The sequence below is a fragment of the Vidua chalybeata genome, chromosome 13 (genome assembly GCF_026979565.1).
Source record: "Vidua chalybeata isolate OUT-0048 chromosome 13, bVidCha1 merged haplotype, whole genome shotgun sequence".
Taxonomy (NCBI): domain Eukaryota; kingdom Metazoa; phylum Chordata; class Aves; order Passeriformes; family Viduidae; genus Vidua; species Vidua chalybeata.
In genome coordinates this window covers 11,879,594-11,905,710 of record NC_071542.1, presented here as the reverse complement: position 1 = coordinate 11,905,710, position 26,117 = coordinate 11,879,594, and positions in this window count along the sequence as shown.

Genomic DNA, 26,117 nt, shown 5'->3' with positions numbered 1-26,117 from the left:
ACCTGAGCCAGGGATGCAAATGAACAAGGTGGGGGCAGAGAGGATCTTCCAGATCAGTCTGAAAATTATTTCCTAAATAACCTTTGACTCAATATGCTCCAAAAGGTGCTGTGGACTAAAGCAATCTTTATTAAACAATGCAGAAAAATCATTTGCTCTGTGACTGCTATCAGAAACCACTGTGCTCTTCAGAGTGGGCAGACATCTGTTACATCTGTTTCAATGAAAACCCCCGAGGGATATTCTGCAGTTTGGCACTGCAGTTGAATGTTATAATGTCAAATATGAAGCACATAACACAGCAGGGTGTCCAGGGACAGGGAAAGGCAATCCAAAGGACTGCCCTAGTTTCTGTTAAAAATAGGTCAAAGAGCTGGTATAATCAAAGTCTGGCAGTGCATACTAATTACTGACAGCCTGTCTCACACTTGCATTGACTGCAAGCAGCTCATACACAACCTTATTAGCTAAACACACAAGAAGCCTTTTCAGATATCTAATATTTGAAACATAAATGTAGGTTTCTTATCACTGCAAGAAATTGGTTTTACTCTGGATGACCTGTGAGATTAATTTCCAGTTAAATCAATAACCAATGGAGACATACTTTCCAGGTAATGATTCAAAATTCATTAATATATATTTGCTGAACTAATAAACAAATATTTTACACTATGAATATCAAATAGCTTGTAGATGTTAATTATAGAACATGAGATTGCTGCACAAGTGCATAAAAAAAGAAAAGTGCCCACCTGTGAAAGCACTGGCAGATAGGAAATGGAAACAGAGTAGAGAAATGTTATGCATTTTTAAAGGTAAAATGTGACTACGATAAAAATTAGTCTCCATACCTAAAAATTAATACATATCCTAGACAACATTGTATTTAAGGCTGATTAGAAAATTCCTTTTAATTTGATCAGAAAGTAGCACAGGAGGAAAAGGACAATGCTATTGTGTCACTGAGACCATCACCAGTCCAGTCTCAGTCACAAATTGCTCTACATATCCATGCTTTGGGAGTCAACAATGCTGCCAGAGAAGGGAAAAGGCTGAGAAATTAATTTTGCAGTTTATACTAAAACAATACATGAACTGACATGTTAAACAAAGGCTCTGTCAGAGGTCTCAAACAACCTCACAGAACCCCCCTAAATGAACACCTGCAATGAAATAAAGAAAGATCTTGACTCTGAAAGTGATGTGATGTAGCAATGAGTTCAGTTAGACGCATCCATAACTCGCACGTTGCAAAATTATTGATTTGGCTGTAAAACCTCTGCTCTTCGATCTGTTCACCCTACCAGAAAAATCTGAAATGGCAACAAGATTATGGATTTCTGCAGCCTAAGAAAGAATTGCACAAAACTGCTGTCAGAAAATTACTTTTCTTGACAATTTTTTTGATTTTCAAGTGGTGGGATAAGGAAACAGATAAATTTTTCTAAATCACTCTGGAATTAGTACAATTTTTAGCCAAACAACCAATGTGTTTCAAAAGTTTTTCTAATTGTGAACAAAGGAAAGGTTCCCTCTTTCTGCTCTAATGCAAATGTTTTGGATACAGCCAATATGTAGAACTTGCTAATAGCAATTTGCTGCTCAAACAGTAGAGTGAATTTAAAAACCAGAAAATGCACTTGTCCCTTCAAATGAACAAATTTCCCAATTATAGCACAGGCCACACTCAGCAATACAAAGAAATTTTCTAGTATTCTTGGTTTCAACTTAGAAACTAATAAAACAATCTCATTTACTTATAATCTTTATAAGGGTAATTTTTTTTTATGATTGGGTAATTCTATGCTTTAATTTGAAAGAAACTCCTGTCTCGGCAAAGGTTTCATGGTGAAGAGTGCTGTTGATTGTGTTTTGCAATCAGCAACGGAGAGAGAGCTGGCTGAAGCGTTGTTTGCCCAAGAACACAAAACTGAGCATTACTTGTCAAGAAATAATTGTGTTGATTTAAGGCGTTTAAATTGGTCAGGCTAGAATTAATGGCTGTATTTCTCAAAGTTAATTTTTCCTATGGTACAAGTTACTTGCAAGATGTATTCAGAAATCCTAATGTAGGAAGTAATCCAGGCATGAGGCAAAAGGGTACTTGTGAGCACTTGGCTCCATAAGGCATCAGGCATGATGCCTTATCATGAAACTCAGGCATCTTCAGTTTTCACTGGCACTAAGCATTTTTGATCTTGTACAAAGCAGCAAGACTTTAGAATGTTTTTGACCCAAGAATTGTTGCTTCCAAGACAGGTTCTTTGGACAAACACATCAATCCTGAAAATCCATTCAGCCCTGCAGCAGGATTTTGCTGAGAGCATGTTCAGACACATGGGGAAAGAAGACCCTCATTTTAATAAGTGGATGTGTATGGATGGATTAGGCACATTAAGAAAATTTAGCAATGTGCCTGCAAGAAAGCTATCAATTTAGCAAATAATCAATATCAGAATTCTGCAATGTGATCACAAAGCATGGGAACTCAATAAAATCTATTTAGACTAAGTTATCTCCTTTTCTTCTACTAAGATTCACATTATTAATTTCAAATTACATCATTTCCAGCTTATCTACTACATCTAGACAACCAGAAGGAAAGACACAGGCAGTGAAGGCCCAGCAGAATGGTGTGGGACAAAGGCTGTGATTAGCAGCATTTCCTGTACTAGATGGTAGATCACACAAGCTATTTGAGTGTTGGTAAAGTCTACAGAAATACTGATGGAAACACTCTACATTTAAGAAGCAGTGAAAATATTTCTATGAGATGGTCAATTCTGCTGTATAAATAATGGCAACCTCTTCAATTTTCTCATGACAGCATTGATCCTGGGAGGCAGGATCAGTAGGAGATTGATTGGTGAAGCATTACAGTTAAACACCAATCCATCACTCAGTAGAGGTTATCTAATGCTCATGGCTGCTACTCTGTTGAAACCAGCAACCCACACAGTAACTACTAGAAACTCTCTGGTTCCAACAGTGCCAGCATGGACAAATTTGGCTGCAACAATTCATTAGTGAACAGTGTTGAAGTTCCTGTAATTCAAAAATCAGCACCTTTCCTAATCGCTCATCTCTGTGCTTTCAAGGCACGATGTCCTTTACCATTATTTATTGCACATTGTAAAAAGGATGGAGGAGAAAATCACATTATAGTCACATCTTGGCAGCACTCTTCAAACAGAAGATTCTTCCATGAACAATATATTATGAACAATTTGAAGTCAATCAAAGCACCATGTCTGTTAACTTACAAGCTCAGAAAATTCAGTCACTCAGCATTTGTTTCTCTTGACCTTAGCCACAGACTGATTAATTCTCTGCAAGCACAGCCCAGCTCATATTAAAAAACCTCACACTTAGGAGATAAAAACCCCTGTCTCACACCTGACCAGTCCATTGTAGCTGAATGCTACATACAAAAATTCCTTCTATAAACAAGCCAGCCAAGTTTATTACTTTAAGAGATAACCAGACCTTATGAAAATGACCATCAGACACTGCTGAGCACAAATACTAAAAAGGAATTCCACAACATTCATCATCTTTTTTTTTTAAATTTTTATAACCCAGAAATTTCCACAAATGCTTTTCTTCTTTAAAAACCTGGAAACAAGAGTTGCATCCCATAACTAATATTTTGGGAAACTACTCTCCCCTTTGATGTTAGTTAATGCTAAATGAAGTTTCATGCATACATGATGAGCAGGCACAGCATCCTTTATGTGAAAGCTTCTGACCAAAGTAGATTTCTCTGTCTAATCCCCCACAAGAAGTAAGTCTTAGGCAATCATGTAACACACGTGTGCTTGTCCAGCTATGTGTTTTCCCAGCAGCTTTTCAACACCAATTTGAGCTCTATTTGCACTCTGAGAATATTAAAACTCTACAAGTTTCCCAGAAATTGGAAGCTATGCAAAGGAGATGAGGCAAAAGACAGATGCATAATTTTATTTTCAGGCCTTTAACCCATTCCCCTACCAAAACCTCTCCCCTATACAAGCGTCTGGAGAGCCCGTACCCCAAAATGCAGGAATGGGCACAAAAAGCCAAGCTCAGAGCAGTCAGAAACTGCTGACCAAGTCGAGGAGCAATGTCCTCAGAGCCATCCCTGGTCACCAATCCCCTCATCACCCTTCATGCCCCTGGGGTTCCCTCCAGCACCACTCAGACACCTTAAGAACACCACAGCTCTCACTGCCTAATCTTTGCTTACTGGCACCCACCAATACGTGCCTGTCTTGAAATAACATTTTCATTCAAGAATCTGAAAAGAACAGACAGGTACAAGTTATTCATCATGCAACTTTTAAAATCTTGTGTATTTTAATTGAGATACAAAAAACAAAACTCACAAACTCTTCTCCAAGTGATATCAATACTTATCTACATTAGACAGTGGAAAGATGCTGAATGTGGTTCTTAACTCCCCAAAAGTACCAAACCTCCCTTGTTTCAATGCATTGCTTATGTGTGCCCTGATTTACCAATTTTTGGGACCTACTTGGACAAAGTTTTTTGGTTTGGTTCCATTATGAGAACAATGTTCCCTGACAGTGCCCAGTGCAGAGCAATGCTTCTGTACCACACCTATAAAAATTAAGGTTCGCTTTTCAAGTGGGGCTGAGCAAAAATCAGCAACAAGAGAGAGCCTTAAGACAATACCTGAAGTGGCACACAAAATATTGAAATTCTGATAATGTAAGTCTTAAAATAAAAATCTGATGTCTCATAACTAAGTCATGAGACCTCATCAGCTCACTACAACAGTCTCAGTGCTTCCTCTAAAAGCCAGGCTGTCTCCAGAGAGCCATCTTGCTAATATTTCTCAGTAGAACGTAGTCTGAGCACAATTGCCACTAATTTTACTTACCTCATTTGCTTGGTATCTCAGATTTTTATAATGGCTGGCACTTCTGATGCATTTTAATATGGTTTAAAAAGGTATCAGGCTGAATAAAGAGAAGAAAATGTTATTGTCTCCTTTCCCTGTGTAGCTGAAATCTAATTGCAAGCCCATTTTCCTGGCAGAGCTACCAGTTTTTCACACAGGTCTCATTCCTAAAGATGTGCACTGCAGTTCAGTACAAAGAATTAACTGGTGCCAGAGCAGCAATTGCTCAAAAGCACAGCCAGACCCTGGGCAGCCTGTGGGGAGATCATGCCTGGGGACAGGGGAGATGGAAAGATCCCTCACCACTGAGGGCAAGGGTCTGGGTCTGCAATTGGGAGGGGAGTGGGAGCAGGGAAGAACAGGACCCATTTCCTGGGGGATGCCTGAGGGGAGGCAGCACAGCAGGGCAGCTGTAGCTGGGCAGAACAAGCAGGGCAGAAGCCCCAGAGCAGAGCTCAGGACATGTCACAGAGGAGCACAAAAGGTGCCCCGGGGGGGTTTGTGCCAGATGGACACCAGTTCTTTCCCCTCTCCCCTGGATGCTCCTGCTCCAGCAGCAATGGCTGTGACCCCTGCAGGCTGTTCAGTGTGCTCACAGAGCCACAGGATTTGAAATTAGCTAATGAATATTTAATCAATTAATATCAGGCAAGTGTGACAGACTCAGATAAGCCAGTCTTTTCCACAGTGGGAAATCACTAATGTTTCATTAAAAAGAGCATATTTCTGTGCATACCTTGTGTAAAACACAAGTAATAAAACAAAAGGAAAAATAAGCCCATTTCCACAAATTCCTCTACAGATTTTTTTTTTTAATGTATAACACAACAGCATCAAGGCTTTGGCAGCTATCTAAGAAATAAAAATTAAAAGCTGCAAATTATTTTAGTTTCAGACTCACTGTAAAGGAAATTACCCCACACTTCTCATGGTTTTATTTAAACATCTCAAATGCAGGTAATTGTCTGAACCTCATCCTCTGGGTAGTTCTTTTCTGTCAAAGAGCAGCAGTAGGCATGTTAAAACTCTGCAGCTCATCACTCACAGAAATGCTCTGTACCTGTTTGAGGCAGCAGCATGTTCCTTCCACAAGCAGAACTGGCTGCTCCTGCCCATTTTTGGCACCTCAGCTCAGGAAGGCCTAGTCAAGGCATTTGCAGAACCCAAACAGGGCACCTCGACCACAACCCTTTCCAGCAACTAGATTTTCCAGCAGCCCCTCATCCTTCCTGGGGAGGGATGTGGGAGTATCTTGTGTTCCCAGTGCTCAGACAAGTCTGGATCCATTGCAACCTGGCAACTTCTTTCTCCACTCACAGACATCAGAGAGGGGAAAAATGTAAAATAAAATGTAAAACTAAAAAAAAAAAAAAATCACAAAAAAAAAGCCACAAAAAAACCAACAAAAACACACAAATAATAATTTTTAAAAGGGCAGACACTTTTGTTGTCACTACACACACAGTCTGCAGGCACGATTACTGAACCAGCTGTAGCACAGGTATGATTTTCAGTGGAAGGCAAAAATGAATCTGTTTTGTCACATCAGCTTCCACAGAGCTCTCGATGAGGTTAAATTACAAGCTATAGACACAGGTATGGGTGGCCCATCAAGACCACGCTTTTAGGAGTTTTCATGAAGGATACAGAACCTCGTACAACAGCTACTGGAGAGAGCTTTTCCCTCAAGTGCTCAGGGCTTTTAGCTTTTCAGAGATGATAATTGGCTTCACTCCCCAGAGTGGATTTATGCATGCTTCTTTCCATGGATCATTTTTTATCTGTGACAGTAATTGCTGTCCATCCCCATGTGCAGTTTTCACCTTACACAGTGTTAGACCATGCTGCTGCTAGAGTGCACAAGGCACTGATTGCCCAGGCCACCACCTTTCTAGTTCCAAACCCCACATCCTCAGAACTTCTTGCTGATCAGGAGCTCACACAGACCACCAGCCACCTGTGAGTGTCTTTAATTTACAGCAGAGATGCATTCTGCCTAAGAAAATAACTGAATACTCCCTTTCAAGCATTAGTTGAAAGTAGCTAGATTCACCAGCAACTTTGGGGATAGTGATTGGGTACTTTGCCAGGATTTTCCTGCCTTGTCATTCTCCAGTCATACTCATACAGCACAAGGGCTGTCAAAAAAAAACAAAACAAAACAAAAACAAACAAACAAACAAAAAAAAAAAAAAACACAAAAAAAAAAAAAAAACACACAAAAAAACCCAAAAAACCCTCTCAGCGCAACAGAGCTGCTGTATTTCAGATCCTTAGAAGTGTCCTTTCTGGGATTCCTTGGTTAAAAAGTTAGGACACGGTGGGAGGTAAGGAAAAATATTCATTTTCCTTTTTCATCCCCAGGAAAAACAAACTCCCACTGATATCTTTTTCATTGGTATGTACCTTTTCTTCTAAGGAAAGGAAAAATACTCTGCTATATTTAAAAAAAAAACATAGCAACCAAGCCAACTGTCCTCTAAGGCTTTACAAATACTCTAAATCCCTCGCAGAAGCAGACTTCTTGTTTTAAATTTGCAACCTGTGTCTGGATTCTGCCAAAACATGCAACTTCTACCCTTTGGTTCATGTTCAAGGACAAGCCATTTGCTTGGGAATGAGATCCTTCTCAGTATGGAATTAAGAAAAAGTCTATTTTAGAGCAGGATAGCTGCCCTGCAGGTTATGCATTGAAATTCCTCTACTGCACAGCTGATAGCCAAGGAGGCTCCTTTTAATAAAATCTAAATCTGCCTTCAGCCTTATGGTAAATGTGGTATTTACCTTATGTTAACAATCTTTCAGTGATGATAATAAATGCACCGCAGACAGAAAAGAAACACAATTCCATACACTAGAGTATCTGTGTGACAAAACAATAGCATACATTTTTTGTGCAGTAGCATCTGCCTAGTCTGATAAGCAACTGCAAAAACCCACTTTTTTAATGTATAAATCGTGATCCATGTACAGAACACAGAAGAAAATTTGAATTGCCTGGACAAAAACCTGAGCAATGCAGTGCTCTGGAATTACAACCCTGGATTTTACTTACTTGTCTGCCTTGCAGTGGGAATAGTATCACCTCCAAAACCAGTCTTTTTGTTCCAAAAGAAATCCCATTATCAAATTGAGAAAAAGCTGCTTAAATCTGAGGCTGTGCACAGCCTTTTGCTTCCAGAAAACTAGTTCTTTTTTTCCAACAGTATATTTGAATATACATATCTTCCATCCAAGAAATTATCATACAATGTATCTCAATATAAACTTTAAAACAAACCTAGAATCCACCATATTATACTTCAAATAGTAGAACTACAATGAAGCTAGAAGGAAACACCCTGGCTGCACTCAAAATTATGATTAAATCCTCTGAATTTAACTATGTAGAGTTTATATCTAAGAAAAATATACCACAATACTACCCTCAAAATTAGGGCAAGAGTGCTTAGGACACAAGAAGCTGTATTTTGTTGGAAAAATACAATATCAGCCCTGTGCCAAGCCATAGCAAGCTGAGGTGTCTTGAAGTTTATTCAGCAAAGATCTCTCTGATGCAGACTCAATTTTCTCCCACACTACTTTTAATTGTGAAGAGATTGTTCTGATTCTCCAGAAGGAAGAGACACAGCCAGCACACAAACTCTATGCAAACTTTAGACATATTATGTGAATAATACATCCCTCTCCCTCTCTGCTTGGACCCTTCTTGCCCACCAGAGCAGGAAAGAGCAGGGAAGGTGGAGCTTCCTCCAGTAAAGCACCAAAGTGCTGTGCCCCAGGCCCAGACTTGTCTCCTCAGCCCTGACAGGAGCAGCTTCACACAGTATCCAAAAAATAATTAGCAGAAGGCACAAAAGATATGGAATTTTGTAAGCATAAAACTTCTCAGGATGAATCATAGAATTTGTACTTTTGGGGGTTGGTAACACTAATCCTACCACTGAAACCTCTGAGCACCTCTGGATGGTCATTACCATGAGCACCTGACAGGTATATTATACACTCACAGCAAACACTTCAACAAGCAGCAAATCAGCCAAAGGCCTCTGTGCATTTGCATAATTTTCCAGTACCTGTGAAGTGTGTGCTTGCAAGCTGTAGAAATGTCAAAATATACTTTCAGTGGTAGATGATGCTCAATGTTTGATTCTAGGTCTTTAAATCCAGAATACATTTAATTTAGAAATGTAGTGCTAAAGCAAATGCCCCTTTCAGCTAAACATATTTCAAGTATATGTGCAGTTTATAATTTTTAAAATATTTTTATGGGAATGCAGCATTAGAAATATTTTAGCCTATTATGCTATCCTCTTGTGTCTGCATTTTTACAGAAAACATGAAGTTGGAGGTACCCCAGCCAGGCATTTATAGATGAAGGATGCACTGAATCCCTCAAGTTAGCTGTTGCAAAATCAGTTGTTCTGCATGAAATTCAAACCCAGGAGGACTAAAGAGTTCAAATTAAAACATTCAAGTGGATAATCAGTGATGACCATCTCATTCCCTCTGGTATTGATTTTGGAAGACCAGCAAGTGCCTTCTGAAAGTAGGAAGCCCCTACTTTAATACTTATGACCCAGTCACAGGCAGCAAGTGTTTTTCTGGCCATTTTTGTACAGTTCCCTCCTGCCACTGCCAAAACACAGCCACAGCGTGGCACCACTGATATCTGCCTCACCATCAGGTGGCAATGCAACAACGTGCATCCCTCACCCGAAGCTACAGGGGCTGACCACCCTCTTGAACTGCTGGAAAAATGGAGATAGTATTTTGGAAATACCCAACTGAAGGGGAAAAAAAAAAAAACAACAACCAAAATTGATTGGTTTTCCCTCCTTTTCACATCATCTATTTTTCTAAGGAATTAATTCTACAATTCTCTGCCTCAAGTATTCCTGGGGTTGTTTGATAATGATTCCTTCCTTCATTTTGCTCAGAAGAATACCTAGGAAGGAAGAAAGGACACTCTGGTAGTGTGTCTGAGGGGCAGGCAACAGTCTAGAAAGTCCAACAGGTGCCTGAGAGCTGGTGGGACCCAGTTCTGCAAACCATGGGAACATGAGGAGTCACATCAGTACAAAAAGCTCAGGCAGTGGCCTCAGTTAAACTGAAATTTCCTCCCACTCCATCACATCACCTGGGGAAGGCTTTTTGCAAAGCAAGGAGCAGAGATAATCACACATAATGACTTCCAGCACAGGCTGAAGGCTCCCTCACTGCTCCTCTGGGTCACAGGCAAGGCACAGGACTAACACAGATGAGATGGTTAAATCATCAAGCACCAACTTGGTCCAACATATAAAAAGCAGATTAAAATCTTTGTTTCACTTCAAATCTGCTCCTGTTTTGCCTTGGTGTCTATTTTTACAACTTAAAAGTCCAGGAAGGGATGTTTAGGAGATACAAGATGAACTTTAAATGACTCAGGAGATTTGTCTTTTGCTCAGACACTCAGTGATTTCAGAGCACAAGAGGAGAGATGCAGGAGGTTCCCGTGCAGGGTGAGAGCACCCCCTCTGTCCTGTCAAACTACTTAGCCCAGCAGTAATTACAAAAAGTCTTAGGGGCTGATTTTTAAGACCTCACTTCCACAAAACCCAAATGCTGCTTTCCTAAACACCACCAGCATTTAAGCCTTAAACAATGAATATGTTTTAGGAGATAAATTCTGTAGTTACCAAGAAAAAATGCCAGTGATTTCAGGGGGGTCAGGGGAGAGGTAGTTTGACCAGGAAATCACATTTCAAATCTGTCAGGCTGAAATGGGAAATGAGATTTTCTCTTACAGGGAAAAAACCTTAATGAAAAATGTATTTTAAAAGTAACAAACATTCACGTTCAATTAAAAAAAAAAAACTTTTTTCAAATGAAAGAAAAACTCAGTCACATTTGAACATCCTGGATTTCTCTTTTTCTTTGTCTTGCTTCGTTACATTTATAATGCCAGAAAAGTAGCTTTTAACTAAGCAACAGCTGGAGTCAGACTCTGGGAATTATTGTGTTTTCATCTATGCTTGGTCCGAGTCCTAACGAGACCACTTCCTCTGGAGGGAATCAAAGTGTTTTACATCACAGGGTCACAAGCTATGACATATGTAAGTGCTCTGCAGAACTTCAACAAAAACATTTGCACATAGAAAGGTCTGGAAAAAATTGCTTCTATTAAGTCTTATTCATTGACTCTTTAAAATTCCTGCAAAGAAATTCCACATTCTGCTTCTTGTTTTGTTTGTGGACTGTAGCATTGGCCTTTGCATTCAGCTTGTGTTATGAAATTCAGCTGCATCCAGAGCAGAGCAGCCACCTCTGAGGACCCAACAAAACAAGAGATGCAAGTACAAACTCTCTCCCCTCCTTCAGTGTGTTCCTGCAGCAGTTTGATACAACTGATTCAGGTGAGAGAAACTGAAGAGTCCAGCTTTGTATAATTTCATTTTAGAGAACAAGCACACACACACAAAACCCCAAAAAACAAAAAGCAAAGAAGCAGAGGAAAGTCCAGAAGTTTTAAAAGCTCTAGCCTGGAATGGAAATCTCCAACAATCTGACCTTGCAAATGAATGTGGGCTAGTTAAATACAGACAACTAAACTAGAAGTTGTATCTACGTTCCAAAGATGACAACATTTACATTTTAATATTTTAAAACCCCTTGACCATCCACATAGAACACAAGCATTCCTTTAAATTCATTTGACTGAGCAAAGCACAACAGAAGTGTTTTGAGGGCTTTTAGCAAATCTCCCCCCACGTGCTCAGTTCCTCAAGGCAGGCTCTTAATTCCAGGTCTGGTTTTGGTTGAGCTGGTGACTGAACTGCAGCAGAACACACAATATCCCCTGAAGTCTGGCTGACTGGTCCATACTCTACCCTCACTACCAAATTCCAGGCTTCTGGCTCCAGCTATGTCTTTCCCATTCCTTGCCCTGCCTGAGGGCTTCTGAAAAGCTGCACTTTCCCAGCTGCTCCCGTGAAGAAGCACATTCCTCCCCACAAGCTCCACCTGATCAACCCAGTTCCTTTGTTCTGTAAGGAATATGAATTTTAAAGAAAGTCATAAAACCACAAATAGTGTCCATAACAACCAAGGGGGTTTACAAGTCTCCTCCTGAGCACACAGGTTTGTCTTTCTAGGCACAATCCCTGTACATTAGGAGGGAAGCACAGAAAGCCATGGGCACACTGAGCACAGTGGCCAGCTCCCCACTCCCACCGTGTGCCATGGGCACTCCACAGAGCAAGATGTGTTTGTTCCACAGAGCAGTGCCCATTTGCTCTGCTCCACATTCTCCTTTTGTAACCTGCACTGAGGACCTCAGTATCTGCCTCCTCCCTGCAGAGATTCTCATGTGTGGCCACCTGAGTGCAGCAGGACAAATCAATAGAAAGGAGTACCTGTGCAAGAAACCTTTACAGCTTTTCACACCTCAGGAAGGCTGTGAAAGAAAGAAAGAAATGCCCAGCACATATCCCATCAGCAGAACTTAAGATTCCACCTTTGAGAGACAACAACAGCTCCTCTAAATCAGATAGTGACAGAAAAACCATTGGGGTGAACTTCTGCCTGCTTAGTCAGCACCCAACATCAATGTCTAATAATCCCTAAATAGCTACACCACCCTGTGAACACTGGTTTAATTACATTCCCCCCCCCACCCCAAAAAAAAAAAATCCTTTAATGGAAAGAGGTTATGCCTGCCTACAAGTATTCCCCAAATTTTTGTCAGGAGAGCTGTAGGAGCCACACATAAGGTACTGTAGCTGTTTAGTGAGTGAGAAGAATGAGCAAAGTTGTGGTCAGAAATTGCATTTCAGGCCAGAACATGCAGATAGAGTGAGGAAAACTCACCAGCAGTGACCACTTGATTCCAATGCTTGTTTTCTGTAATAACACTGCCTCTCAAGAGACCCCAAAAGTTAACACAAACCCAGATTACCAAATTCATCGTGCCATGTGTCCTATATCAGCCAACCCAAGAAGCACAAGTATTTAGCAAACTGAAAAGAGCATTCAACAAATACAAAAGCTTTTAATTACAGTAAAGCAGAAGTTCCATTGTTCTATGTGTTTTCCCCTCACCCTCTCTACCATCATCATAATACAATTATGAAATGATGGGTGATACCAGAAAATGACCAAAGAGTGATCTAAAACACCTTGTTTAGCTTTCAAGGTTAGTTACCACGTGAAGATGGGGTTGATAGTCAACCTGATAGGGGTTGACAGCTCAATCCAGCTTACATTTACTGCACTCTAAGCCAACAGCAGCCACAGAACACAGGTAGAAAAATCACCAGCAGTCTATAATCCCATTTCTCCCTGCTACAAAGAGAACTTTTTGGTAACAAAAGTTCTTAAAATTGCATATTGTGACTAAACATAAAGAGAAAGTTAAATACATAATCAGGCTTCTCTAAGAGTTTCTATAGAGAACAAAGTGCTCCTCACTGTCAACTTGAAAGCAGCCACCTCCCCTAGCTCCAAGGTGTGCCTTTACACAGGAGAGGTGTGAGGACCTTTGGTATGTAGCATGGCCAAGCACACAAAGGAGCTGCAGCAGACTGAAGTGGCACAGATTTCAAAGGCTGAGAACCATGTCTCTCTGGGAGCTTTCCACTGAAGAGCTGCTCACTTTCACAAGGCATCATTTTTTAAAGTAACCACCCTGTTGAAAGCATTGCTCAAGATTAAAGTTACCAGCAAGGAAATTATTCTACTGATCACTGATTTATATTGATATATCTTCATTTTTTATAATCTCTAGGCTATTCCTATAGCTCAGAAAATATTACAGGCCTCATCCACCCTTCTGTAGAACAAGATTCAGATGACTGCCAGACCAGCTGGTTTGCTGGGTGCATTATTTTATGAAATTCATGCTGAGAGAACACTCCCTAAGCAAAACACTAGTGAGGAAGAGTGAGCATTAAAAGGAGATCAGTGTAAAAAATCTTAATTTTATAGAAAACACAAGTACACAAAATGGATCCCTGTTTGTAGGTTCAACTCCAAAACATTAGTCAAATGCTATTTATAAGGCAATATAACACTCAGTCAAGCTGGGGAATTCAGCTTCAGATAAACTTATATCATCTTTATCCTACCTTCTTGTGTGTGCTCAGCACACTGGGGTACCATGTAACAAAAGGCAGCTGATTACAAACTGCATATTTACCATGATTCCAGGAGACTAAACAGAGCTGTTGGCAGCAGCAAGGAACTATTATCCTAGGCAGAAAACAAAAAAAAAAAGAAACACAAAAATTAAGTAAGCACCAGGAGGCAAGGTGACTCAATTTAACTCCTTGAGACAGCAAAGAACATCTGGCTGGTCTCCATGGGTACAAGAACCAAGTGGGTCTGCCAAGATGACTTCCTCAATGAGATCAGACTCGGGGAGCAAGAGATATTACTTTTCAGATGGTGGCTACAGAGTATTATTAACAATCAAAAGCTCCAGAATCACGGCTATAGGGCACACAAGCTCTGAAATAACTTCCCCCAGAGTGACCTGTGAGGAGTCAGGAGGCAGGTCTGTGATACATCCATCCCTGTTATTGGCCCTGTGAACTCCCCCAGGCATTCAATTCCTAAGCAGTCAGCTCTGACACTCTGGCAGTGTCACAGATTCTGGCTTTTACTACTGAAGATAGGTCTGATGCCAACATTTTTATTGTTTAAAAAGAAGCAACAGAAAGGAAGTCAAGATTACCACCATCATACATCTGAGATGAGATTGAACAGAATTTAAGTCAAAAAAGAAATAGCATTGTCACAGCCTTAGGGCTTTCCTCTGCTGACTTCCAAAGGCTGGAGATACACACAGCTGTGATGCTCTGAGCTTCTCCAGATACTGCAAAAATCCCTCCTAATGGAAGAAATCTATTCAGAGAGGTCACCATCCCTTGAGCCTCTGGCCTTGTCCCCATCTCCTCAGTTTTAAAATCCTATCTAGCCCCCTAAAGAGGTAAGGAGTCTTACTCTTGCTTTGCTGCACAGTATTTCTGGAGATTTCCACCATCCATCTGCCCAGAAAAAGTCACTGACTGGCACAGCAAGTGCTGGATCTAACAATGATTCCCAAAAGCACTCTTCCCACTGCTTTTTCCAGGGGAGCCAAGAAATGCATTACAAGTCACTTCCAGTTCCCACTGTACCCATAAGAAAATCTGTAATTTAGAGCTCATCATTAAACAAAACCCTGGAGATGACGAGATCAAAGCGGGATTCTGAACTTTAAAACATAGGTTCATCTGGGTTTGCACTCACTTCTTCTTTGTATTGTTAAAGCACAGGGTGATGTGGGAGGGAAAGTTGTGAAAACGTTAAGAGGAACGCAGAGGAAAAGGCACAGCTGACAGTAAAATGACAGAGCTTAATTCTGCCAGATTGTCTGTAGGTGAAAGAGATTTTGCTCAGGCTCTGGGGGAGCCTGGGTTTTGAATTGTTTCTATTAACTCCTTCCTCAGCCTATCACGGTAGAAAAGCATTTGGAGCCCAAATGACTAATTTATTTATTTTTTATTACCAAAGCAAACTAATCAGACTCCCAAAAAATATAGGATGATGGATTCTGCGGACACAAAAATGAATTTTTCTTCCCATTATTGGTCATCTCTGCCAAGTTACAATTCATTGCAGATTTTATGCATCTGCATTTTAAATCCTCAAACAGAGCTGTTCACATCGCAAAGTAACAGAGTGGGACAAAGAGCTACAGCCAATTTGTTGTGAGCAACAAAGTGCAGATCTCTGTTAGCAGCACAATCTGCTGTGCAATCTCCCCGTTTCACTGTGCAGCAGGGCAGGCGCCAGCCTCCCAGCCAGGAGCCGAGTTCTTCATTTCACCTGTATTTTCTCAACTACTCGCTAAAGCAGTGAACCAGATGAAGCCGGTTTGCGCTGCCTATGACAGGATATTAGCTATTGAGAGGCTGCATACATTAACTGCCAGAACAGATGAGTGCTTTAACACTTACAAATCACGGGAGGGGAAGAACAGAGCAAGAAGAGATCATTCACGTGCTCCTGGCTTAGATATGCTGATATCTTATCGGTTCAACACAGACAAGCCAGATGTGGAGGTGAAGGGAATTCAAGTACAAAAAAAACCCCAACCTCTCTGCAAGCATGTACAGCAGGGGTGCAAACTAGAGCACTCTCAGAGGTGTTTAGATCCAGCACTACAGAAATTCCAGCTGTCAAAAACCTCAATCGTATATGGAAATTGAAATTCAACCCCCTGGTGAAAAAACACTGGAGGGTCAGGCCAGGCACAACTTCCTTGCTTCAGTGCAGGCAGAGAGCTTGCCTTGTTACTCACATTCCTTAATGGCAATCTATTACTGGGGAAAGTACATGAATTCTGTTTAATCCCCATATTGCTATTTGCTCACATAGGAATTTCCATTTGTTTCAGCTCTTCATAAGGTTATTCAAGGGACAGCACAAAATCTTAAAGGAAGGCTAAGAGATCATTCTTCCAGAAGCTCCTCCATAGTAGGAGAAAATGAAATATCTGTTGCCTTTATGGACTAGATAAAGGCTGAGGTTTCCCATATACACAAAATGTTTGTTTAAATGAGTACAGTAACTTTACATTTGAGGAAACACATTTATTTCTGTATATAAACAGAATGATGAAAGATTAAGGACAGCTGTGCATTTGTTTATCCCTAACATATACACTATTATCTGACTCGAGGCTAACAGACATTTTAACCTCTCCTTCAGCACCTGATCTATCATTTCTTTCATCCTTAAATGCCTTCCCGTGGCTGTAGAGCTGCTTGGGGGGGGGTGGTGGGGAGTGGCACTGCTCACATCACACGCAGGCATCTGCGGGAAGGAAGGGGGGGAAGCTCTTCTTCATCTCACTCCATCTCACTTCATTTCTCACTCCGTAGCAGTTTGTCTCTTTCACTTCATAGAGTCCCTGCTTCAAGTGCTGAAGCACTTGTGCACAGTGCAAAAAACCCCCAAAAAATTAAGAATGGACACAGATTCCTCTAAAGCAAATGGAAAGACTCAGAATTTTAACTGCAAATCCCACAGTGACTCAATTCATTCATTACAAAGATGCAGCTTTCAGAGCCACCATGGCTTTTTGCAAGCAGTCAGAACCCAGCAGCTTTCACCTGACTTCTCTAGTCCTGTTCTGGTGTCCATGGGGTATCTGAAGAGTGGGGAGCTGCCAGACTCAGCTGAGGGCACCTGGATCTGTTTCTCCAGGGCTGGAACACATCTGCCAGCAGCCAGTGGCAGTGGGAGCAGGTACAGAGAGCAGGACAGAGCCAGCCAAGCACTCCAAAAGCTCATTCATTCCATGAGGACAGCAGAGGCTCGGAAAGGTGACCATGGAGCACAATTAAATACACAGAAACTCCAGAGGACCCAGCAGCTGGGGCTGCCCTGATATCACCTCCCTCAAGGGCTCATCCACTAGATGTTTGGACATTTACAGCCACAGCAGTTTAAACACCAGAATAATTCACAACTTTCTGAATCACTGCAGTCAAGAGGAATATTCAATGCCAGGGAAGGATGAATTGCTCCACTTCAATTCTTTCTAATATAAGATTCCAGGCATCACCAAAAGAAAAGGGTTACTTTTAAGTATAAAAAGGACTAATGAAAACTTGAACAAATCATTTGCCTTCAGATAAGGGTTGTTTAAAGTTTAAGTGGTTTTGGACTTCTTTAAGTTTTAGCTCAAAAAAAGGATGATTTTTTTTTTTTGTAGTCAGATATTAGCACATTTCTAATAGCTGAGTTGATGCAAAAATGGGGACTAAATCAGCCCTTACAGGGTAAAGAATGACAGCATGTCCCTCTCACAAGGATGTGGAAAAAGTAGTCCTAGAAATCTCTAAATAGGGAGAAGGAAGGCAATTAATTTCAAATTTCCCAAAACATTTTTTGAGAGTGTTGGTTGGGCTATTAAAACCACAGTTATTTATAGAAACCTGTAAGACTTGTGTGAAAGGAGAACTTGTTAGGAGAAGTGGTACTCATTTTGGACTGGCCAAGTATAATGTGTGCAGTGCTTTCATACCTGCAGGGCATTTCCTCAGGGCAGAGCCAACATTAGAATGCAGATTTTTGCAGTATACCATCTCCCTCGCCCATATTTCTAGAGGTTAGTCTTCCCTAGGGAGGAAAGGGATAGCAAAGACACCTCCAAAGAGCCAAAACATGGAGGCACTGACTGTCTACTTCCCTTTCAAAAGGAAACATAAGTACACACACACCTGATTGCATGTATAATAAGCAATAACCTTCTTTCTCTGCTTGCAGGGACAGATCACACACACGGGACCCTGGAGTTTTTGTCTCACTTGGGTTTTTTCCCCCCATCTGCTCCATTTGTTTTGGTACTTGGTATTGTTTCTTATGGCTATTTATTCTTTAGCTTCATTTTTTTCCCTCTAACATAATTTGAAGGCAGAAAAAACATATCAGGCTACATTTCTACAAAATACGTGCATGCTCCCAAGAGCTGTTACCTAAATTTGTAGGTCTAAACCTGTGAAAAGGGTGTGCTTGCAGTTTTGGTATTTGACACCCTGTAAAGCCCAACTCAATGCAGAAGGACCAAGCTCAAAATTCTGTGTTTATTTTGTCAGCAAGACAAACCTTTCCACCAGCCATCAGAGTGAAAGAGCAGCTTGTCTTTGTTCACTTGTCTTTACAGTGCTGCCAACAAGAACAGATGCAGATACAGCACAAGGATGCTGGGGGACACCTCTGGGAGCAGGAAAACCTGCTCCAAGCAGAGAGGGCAGGGATGGCTGTCCCAACCAACAGGGAACCTGCTCCTGCTTTAATTTATGGGAGGATTTCTTGTTTCTCAAGGCACTGAAACCTCTACACCTCTAAGAAATCCATGCAGTTAGAAGGTTTCTGGATATCAGCTTTGAGATTTATGTAAATTTTCTATTTGGATTTCTTCCAGTACTTACATCTATCTAATTACTCTGTTTGGGCCTACAGAAAAGCTGAGCAGCTTTCTGTATCCAAGACATTCTTAAAAACTCAGGATAAAAAGCTGATTCTTATTTGGAACCAGAAATGTGCTAAAACAGCATCAACATGACATTAGTGGAGTGGACTAATATAACAAGGACTCCTGTCCTCAGAGTCAAAAATCATTTTTAAGCCTAAAAATGTCAGTCATTGCAGTGCAGAGCCTTTTTTTTTCTGGTTGTTAATGCCTAATCCCACAATTTTCTGCTCAATACTCCTTCCCCTTCCACCATTTTTTTCTCCTACTCTTTGCTAAGAGAGTAAAGATGCAGGCTGCTCTAATTTCTTCCTTACTCAGCCACCAAATTACACAAAGCTCATGGAAGCCTGTCTTCTTGAAGTCCTTTACACATCTGTTCAGTTTGATTAAAATTAGCCAGCAAGTGAGGTAGGATATGGGACAAGGAACTAGCAATTGGACAGAAAAAAAATCCCAAATTATTTCCATAAAAAAAGTAAACAAAAATACCCCACAACATTTGTAACAAAAACAGGAAACAGAGTCTGGGCCCGTAATTCTCACAGACCACTTGGCTGCTTTTATTTGAACTGCTTAATTGATTCTCAGTCAGGTGTGTACCCTTTAGAAATGTGAACTTTACAGGAAAGGATTAAGAACTAAAAATAACAGGGTCACAATCCTGAACAGCAGATGCAAATCAGGATAAGTGCTTTACTGCTCATAGCATTCCTAAAAATCTCAACTATCAGCCAAGGAAGCCATACCCCAGTGTTAGCAGGCACCCTCAACAGGATCTTCTCATGCAGCCCTGCACAATTATTGATGCCCAGAATCTTCAGGCTCAGGAAGAAAATTGCCATTGATCAACTGGAACACACAATCTCCAAATACATTTACACTGTTACAACCATGAGGTGTGTTCCACCATTACTTTTAGCCACTTGATCTCCTGGGTAATTTTTTTTTTTTCCTCTTAGCAATTAATAATGCCAGTAATTACTACATGAAGTTATACTTCTTTAAAAGCATAATTGCAATTTCCACTCCCAGCTAACAGAAGGCAACAATCATTCGTGTCATGAACCTTGGCATTCAATGGTGACATTAATGAACTCGGAGCAGAAATAAAGAGAGCAAATGACACATGGTCCAAGGAAACACTTGCACTATAGACTTAAACACCAAATCACAAAGTTATTTTCTTCTTCTGTCTGAGAACATACAATTATTTAGTATTCATATTACAGTGCAGTCCCATCTCAAGCTGATTTAAGCCTACATTATAATTGCTAATGATTACTCATGAAAAAGAGACTATTATATGTAAAAACTGCAATCAACGCTAATCTATTCACCTATCCATTTTATACTGATACATTTTCTAAACAAAGCTCTGCCTGAATTGCTCATAATTAGCTTCTATTCTTACATTTTTAATTGCTGTTCTCCCCCTCCCATTTTCAAACTGAACATTTTACACATCTTCAGATTTTTTTTTTAACATTTTGGACTGAATTTTTATGAGTGAAAACCTGACACTGTAGAAGTTGGAGTTTTAAAATAACTCCTCTGTTGTCAAATAATAAATGCCTAAGCAGTGTTTCAGGAAATAAATATTTTAAAACAAGATCAAAATTTCAGGCACAGCATCCATGCAGTCTGAGAGCGTCTAAGAGAGAAGAGGTGGCTTAGCTACCATTTTTTTTTTCAAAAGCCAAGTGCATTCTGCCCCTCATCTACAGGCTGTCAAGAGCCTGGTAATCAAGAGACATTTGGCACTCCAGCTGGGAAAAACACCGCATTTAAGGGTCTCTGTCTGCTGAGACTCTCATGCTGTACCCAGCTTTCATACACACAGCACTGAAGTTGCTCCTTTTACTCCACTGTCAGACACCCAAGTATCATTTCATGGAAAGATGTGCTGGTTTTGGCTGGGACAGAGTTAATTTTCTTTGCAGTAGCTGGGATGGGGCTGTGTTTTTGGATTTGTGCTGATAGCAGTATTGATGGCACAGGGATGTTTGCGATACTGCTGGGCAGAGCTTGCACAGAGCCACAGCCAGTTCTGCTCTTCACCCACCCCAGCTGTGAGGAGGCTGGGGCTGCTCCAGCACTTGGGAGGAGACACAGCTGACCCCATGGGGCATAATGCTCAGCACACAAAGCTGGGGGAAGAAGGAAGGAGAGGGAGGGATTCAGAGTGATTGTGTTTGCCTTCCCAAGTAACCATTAGGTGTGAAGGAGCCCTGCTCTCCTGGAGATGGTGAACACCTGCCTGCCCATGGGATGTGGTGAATGAATTCCTTGCTTTGCTTTGATTGCATGCACAGCTTTTGCTTTACCCATTAAACTGTCTTTATCTCAACCCACGAGTTCTCACTTTTACACTCATGATTTTCTCCCCCGTCCCAGTGCAGGGGGAGGGAGAGAATGGCTGTGTAGTGCTTAGTCACTGGTGGGGGTAAACCACAACAAAAGACAAGTGGAACAGATCACATGTGAGAGCCAACAAAGCATCTTCTGCACTGCACAGCTTACATTCTCCTAGTTATTAGGCAGTGCACCTACATATTAGATGATGTGTCTTGCTTAGGATCATCCCCTTGTCAAAGTAACATTTGGAGAAAATGGAATTCAAATTCTAACTCCCATTCAGGTATTTTCTTCTTCTCACTCTATGAAAATCAATCCCACCTTATATTCAGAATATTATCTCTGGTCCTCAGAGGGCAAGTGGGAATACATCTGGCTTCAGCTACAAACAGAAGAGAGCAGCTTGTTGCTGAGTGTTCTCTGCCAAATCTCTTCCCCACACAAAGTTATGTAAAAGCAGACAAAATTATCCTGTTTCAGTGCATTCAACTTGTGGAAAAAAACTCTGATTTTAATGAACTGTTCCTCTGCTAAAGCACTTAAAAGTGGCATTTGCTAACACTCATCTTTACATCAAATTCACTGGTTGTTGGATCAGACTCTCAATCTGCAAGAGTCCTTCACAACCAGTTTTATACAATTTCCAAAGTGTTGCACTAATCAGTAGATGCTTTAATCTTCATAAATGCAGGAGAGCTCTTAGGGACTAGAGCTACAGTGACTGGAGAAACTCATTCCAAAACATTTTAATCCTTTCAGAAGCCTTGCATTTTCAAGCTCAACACAAAAACAGAGTGCATAACCTGCATGAGTTTGCATAAGGAAATATTCAGAGCTAAAAATGACCAAATTCACTAAGTGAATAATAAGTCTACTTGCCAGCACAGTTTGTGAACGAAATTTATGGATGAATTTCAAGTCAAACCAGGCAGCACCTTGAACTGTTTTAATTTGCATCTGTATTTCCAAACTTTCAACAACTTGGAAAGATCCATACATATGCATCTTATGCATTCATGAGAAAGTCATGCATACAAACATCATCACACACATTCTGTTTCCAGTTACATGTCCCAGCAGAGTATCTGTGTTTTGACTTCAAGGCAGTACTGCCCAGTATATCCAGGAAAAGTCAGTGTTGAGATTTGCTGGTCTCACTGTGGATTTGGTTTAGCTCACAACCTCAACTTGCCATATTCTCAGAACTGCTCCAGCATATACTTGCAACACATCCAAGCACCCCTGTCAGCATGAACAGGGAAGCAGAGTGTGCTTCCTGACATGCCCTCTCTTTCTCTAGGCCCACCCTTCTCCTCCGGGCCACAGGACATTATCATAGATGAATTTTTAAGGAAATCAGTAGAGTGGAAGGGAGGAGAAAATGAAATCTGGTTAGCAGGAATGTTCAGATTCAGCGGTTTTCTTTCAATACCGGCTGTGGGTGTGGCTGGGATGGAGTTAACTCTCCTCATGGCAGCTCATGCACTTGTGATAACGTCACACTGATAATGCACCAGTACTGTGGCTGCTGCTGGGCAGCTCACACAGCAGCAGGGCTTTCTCTCCAACCTCACCTCCTCTTCCCAGAGGCCAGCAAGCAGTTTCAGTGCAAGAGGATGGAAAGGCACACATCTTGGGCAGCTGACCCAGACTGAGCAGAGATATTCCTTCGCATGTGGTATTACACTCAGCAATAAAAATCTGAGGGGTGGGAGCGTGGGGAAATTTGTGTTTAAGGCACATGTCTTCCAAAGCAGCCATTACACATACTGGGGCCCTGCTTCCCAGGAAGTGACTGGACGTCTGCCTGGTGTTGAAAGTGGAAAGTAAATAACTTCTTTTTGCTTTGGTTTTCTATGCAGCCTTTACTTTTTTTATTAGACTGCTTTTATCTCAACCCTTCACCTTGTCCATCTTTTATCTTCCTGACCTGTGGGGGAAGTGGATCAAGAGAACAACTAGGTCTGGCAGCCAGCTGAGGTCACCACACCATCATATCTATTTTAGAGCAAAAATTGGCATTGCCTGTCTCAAAGTCATGTTGGGTTCTGGTGTTGCTATAAACTTGTACATTGGATTGCCTTGAGGCTCACAGTTATGCTGGCACAACAGGAGCCCCAGAATACCAACATCACACTCACATTCATGGTTTAATTAAACAGGACAATGTCACCTCTGCCAATTTTAAATCTTCTTATCTTTCTCTGGAAGCCAAATAAGTCATATTTAACAATCTGATTATGTGAAGCTACTATACTGCTTTGCAGCAGCAGCTTCTCTAAATGGATGTAAGTTTCCTCCTAAGATTAAAACCTTAGGGAAGAAAAAGAAAAAAATAAAGAAGAAAAAAACCCAAAGCCTGTACAGTTTACAGCCCATCTATGCTTTCAGGTACCTGAGCAATAAGATTCTCTCTAGCTGCAGCTGTATCACCTTAAGTGCTTTCCTTGTTCTCTCCAAGGAAAAGAAGATTGCAACTGTCTCATGTGCCCAGAGATATCACAAGCAAAATAATTATTCATTCTATTGTCTTATCCTTGTGTCAAGAACATGACCATCTTTTATGAGGCTGATTTGAATCAAAACTGCTGTGTTTTGAACAGAGCTGTCAATGGTACTTAGGAATTACACAAGTCTTTCCCAAGACTTACAAAATAAAATCAAAATCATTTCATTATCTGGCATTCATATGTGCTTCATAAGTTGAAGAAATCTAACTTTCAAATCCTTTACAGAGAAATAAAGGCATTCTTTTACAAAGTCTGACTCTAGCTAAAGACAACGTCAGCTTGGAAAAGTGGAGTGATACAGTTCCTCTGATCACTTCACACAGCAGACCCCTACTACAAGTAAAGACTTCCATTTTGAAAGCATTGCCAACCCAAGTGAACAGGTATTGATCACATTGACACAACAGAACCCTCAATGTTGCTGGGTCCTGGGAACAGCCATTAGTGTTCAGTTTCCACAGAGCCACACTGCAAGAAGGAAGAGTTTGGGAGCCAGCTTTGAGGCAGAGCTCCTCAGTGTTGCATGATCCCAGCTGGCACAGAATCCTGAGGTACAGACCAGGAAAACAAGCTGAAGTTGCGGTTTCTTACTTGGGAGATGAAGTGACTAAATTGCTCTAGATTTGCAAGAAATGCAGATCTTTTTGTCTTAAAAAGTCATCCTCCTTGCTGAGGCACTGCCAGTGAAGCCATGTCTCCTCTAAAGCATCCTTACTTTCCCTCATGCTACACACCAGTCACACCTCTACCAACCCTGGCTGAACTCTGCTTTGGCCCCAGCTGTGCACACTTTGATTTTCTGCATTATTTCCTTCTATTCCCAAAGTTTTTCAGCTCAAACTTCAAAACCCTCTCTTCTTGCTGTGTCTTTATTTGTATTGTGACATGTCATTGCAGACTCACAGCAGGCTTTGCAGTATGTGCTAGGTCAGCCGCTGTCTACTTCTCATGTTCCAGGACATCCTTGGCTTTAGCTACACAGAAGTCCTAACATATGGGAAGGCTCTGAAGACAGCAACTGGTGAGAAAAATTCTACTACATCTAAGACCTTGTGATAGGCTTTTTCCCAATTTTTGTATCCCAGATACTTCCTAGTTTGGGAAGTTCACTACCATTTCTACATCAGGGAAAGCACATTTGCTGTACTTACATGAATATAAATTGTGTGGAAATCTTTACTCGATTAGATAGTAATATTTTAGCTCACTATGGGAAAAAAAAATCTAACTGGGGCTAATCTAAGTTAGAATAAATTGCCTTTCCCTCAGACATTTTCCCCAAGCAGTTAACCGCTATCATTAAGGGAAACGAACTCGTACAACATCCTTGTGTTGTGGAGGCAAGTTGCTGATGTCAGCATTGGCTGGCATGATGTTAGATCTACAGGCAAAATTCATGAGCATACTTTACTTCTTCCCACATGCTGTTTCATTTTAATTTCAAAAATGAGGGGTTCACTAGTCTTTTTGCTGTAAGTTCAGAATCAGAGCAGTCTTAAGGTAGGCGAGGAAAAAAACTAGAAAACAACTCCTGGCTGGCATATGACAGATCAGTCATAAACCTACAGACTTTCATCACTCAGAACTAACCAAGAGGGGCTCTCAGAGTGCATTGCCACATTATTGTGTGATACAGCATTGTCTGGCTGTCAATTGAGTGGATGCCCCCAACCCTAGAAGCATTCTCGATCAGAAGCTTTGAGCAACCTGCTCTAGTGAAAGGTGGTCCTGCCCATGGCAGGGAGGTAGAATTAAATGCTCTTTTAGGGCCCTTCAAATCCAAAGCCTTCAATGAGTCAGAGCTGCACTGCCTCAGTACCTTTTGAAGAACGCTGATTAGATAATTACTTTTATTGGCTATCAGTAAAGCAGCATATATATTTTTTTTCCTTGCAGAAATTTTACATGCATTTGCTGCAGTAAATGAGGATGTTATGGTCATGTGAAAGATCTGAGAAAGCTCTATGGAGCCTGCAGGAATTAAAACAATAGAGCATCTCCTAAACACTGATTATTACATGATAGTTAGTGCCCTGACACTTATGGAGGGGAAAACGAGTTGGCATAAAACACATACTTCTCTGCAGTTGGTGCTTTTCTATGCCAAAACCTGCTTTTAGATGAAGCAGTGATTTGGGTATCTGAAATAAATAAGTGACAGATTCCAAGGCTCCAAGTTGCTTTATACCACATGGGGCAGCTGCTGAGACATCTCAGCAACAAAAACGCTCTTGCAAAGCCAAGTGTGGCGTTAGACAGCCACAGAACATCCCAGCAGCTCAACTGCTGGCAGACTTCTGGTTTGATACTGAAATGAATTTGTTAACCCAACAATCAT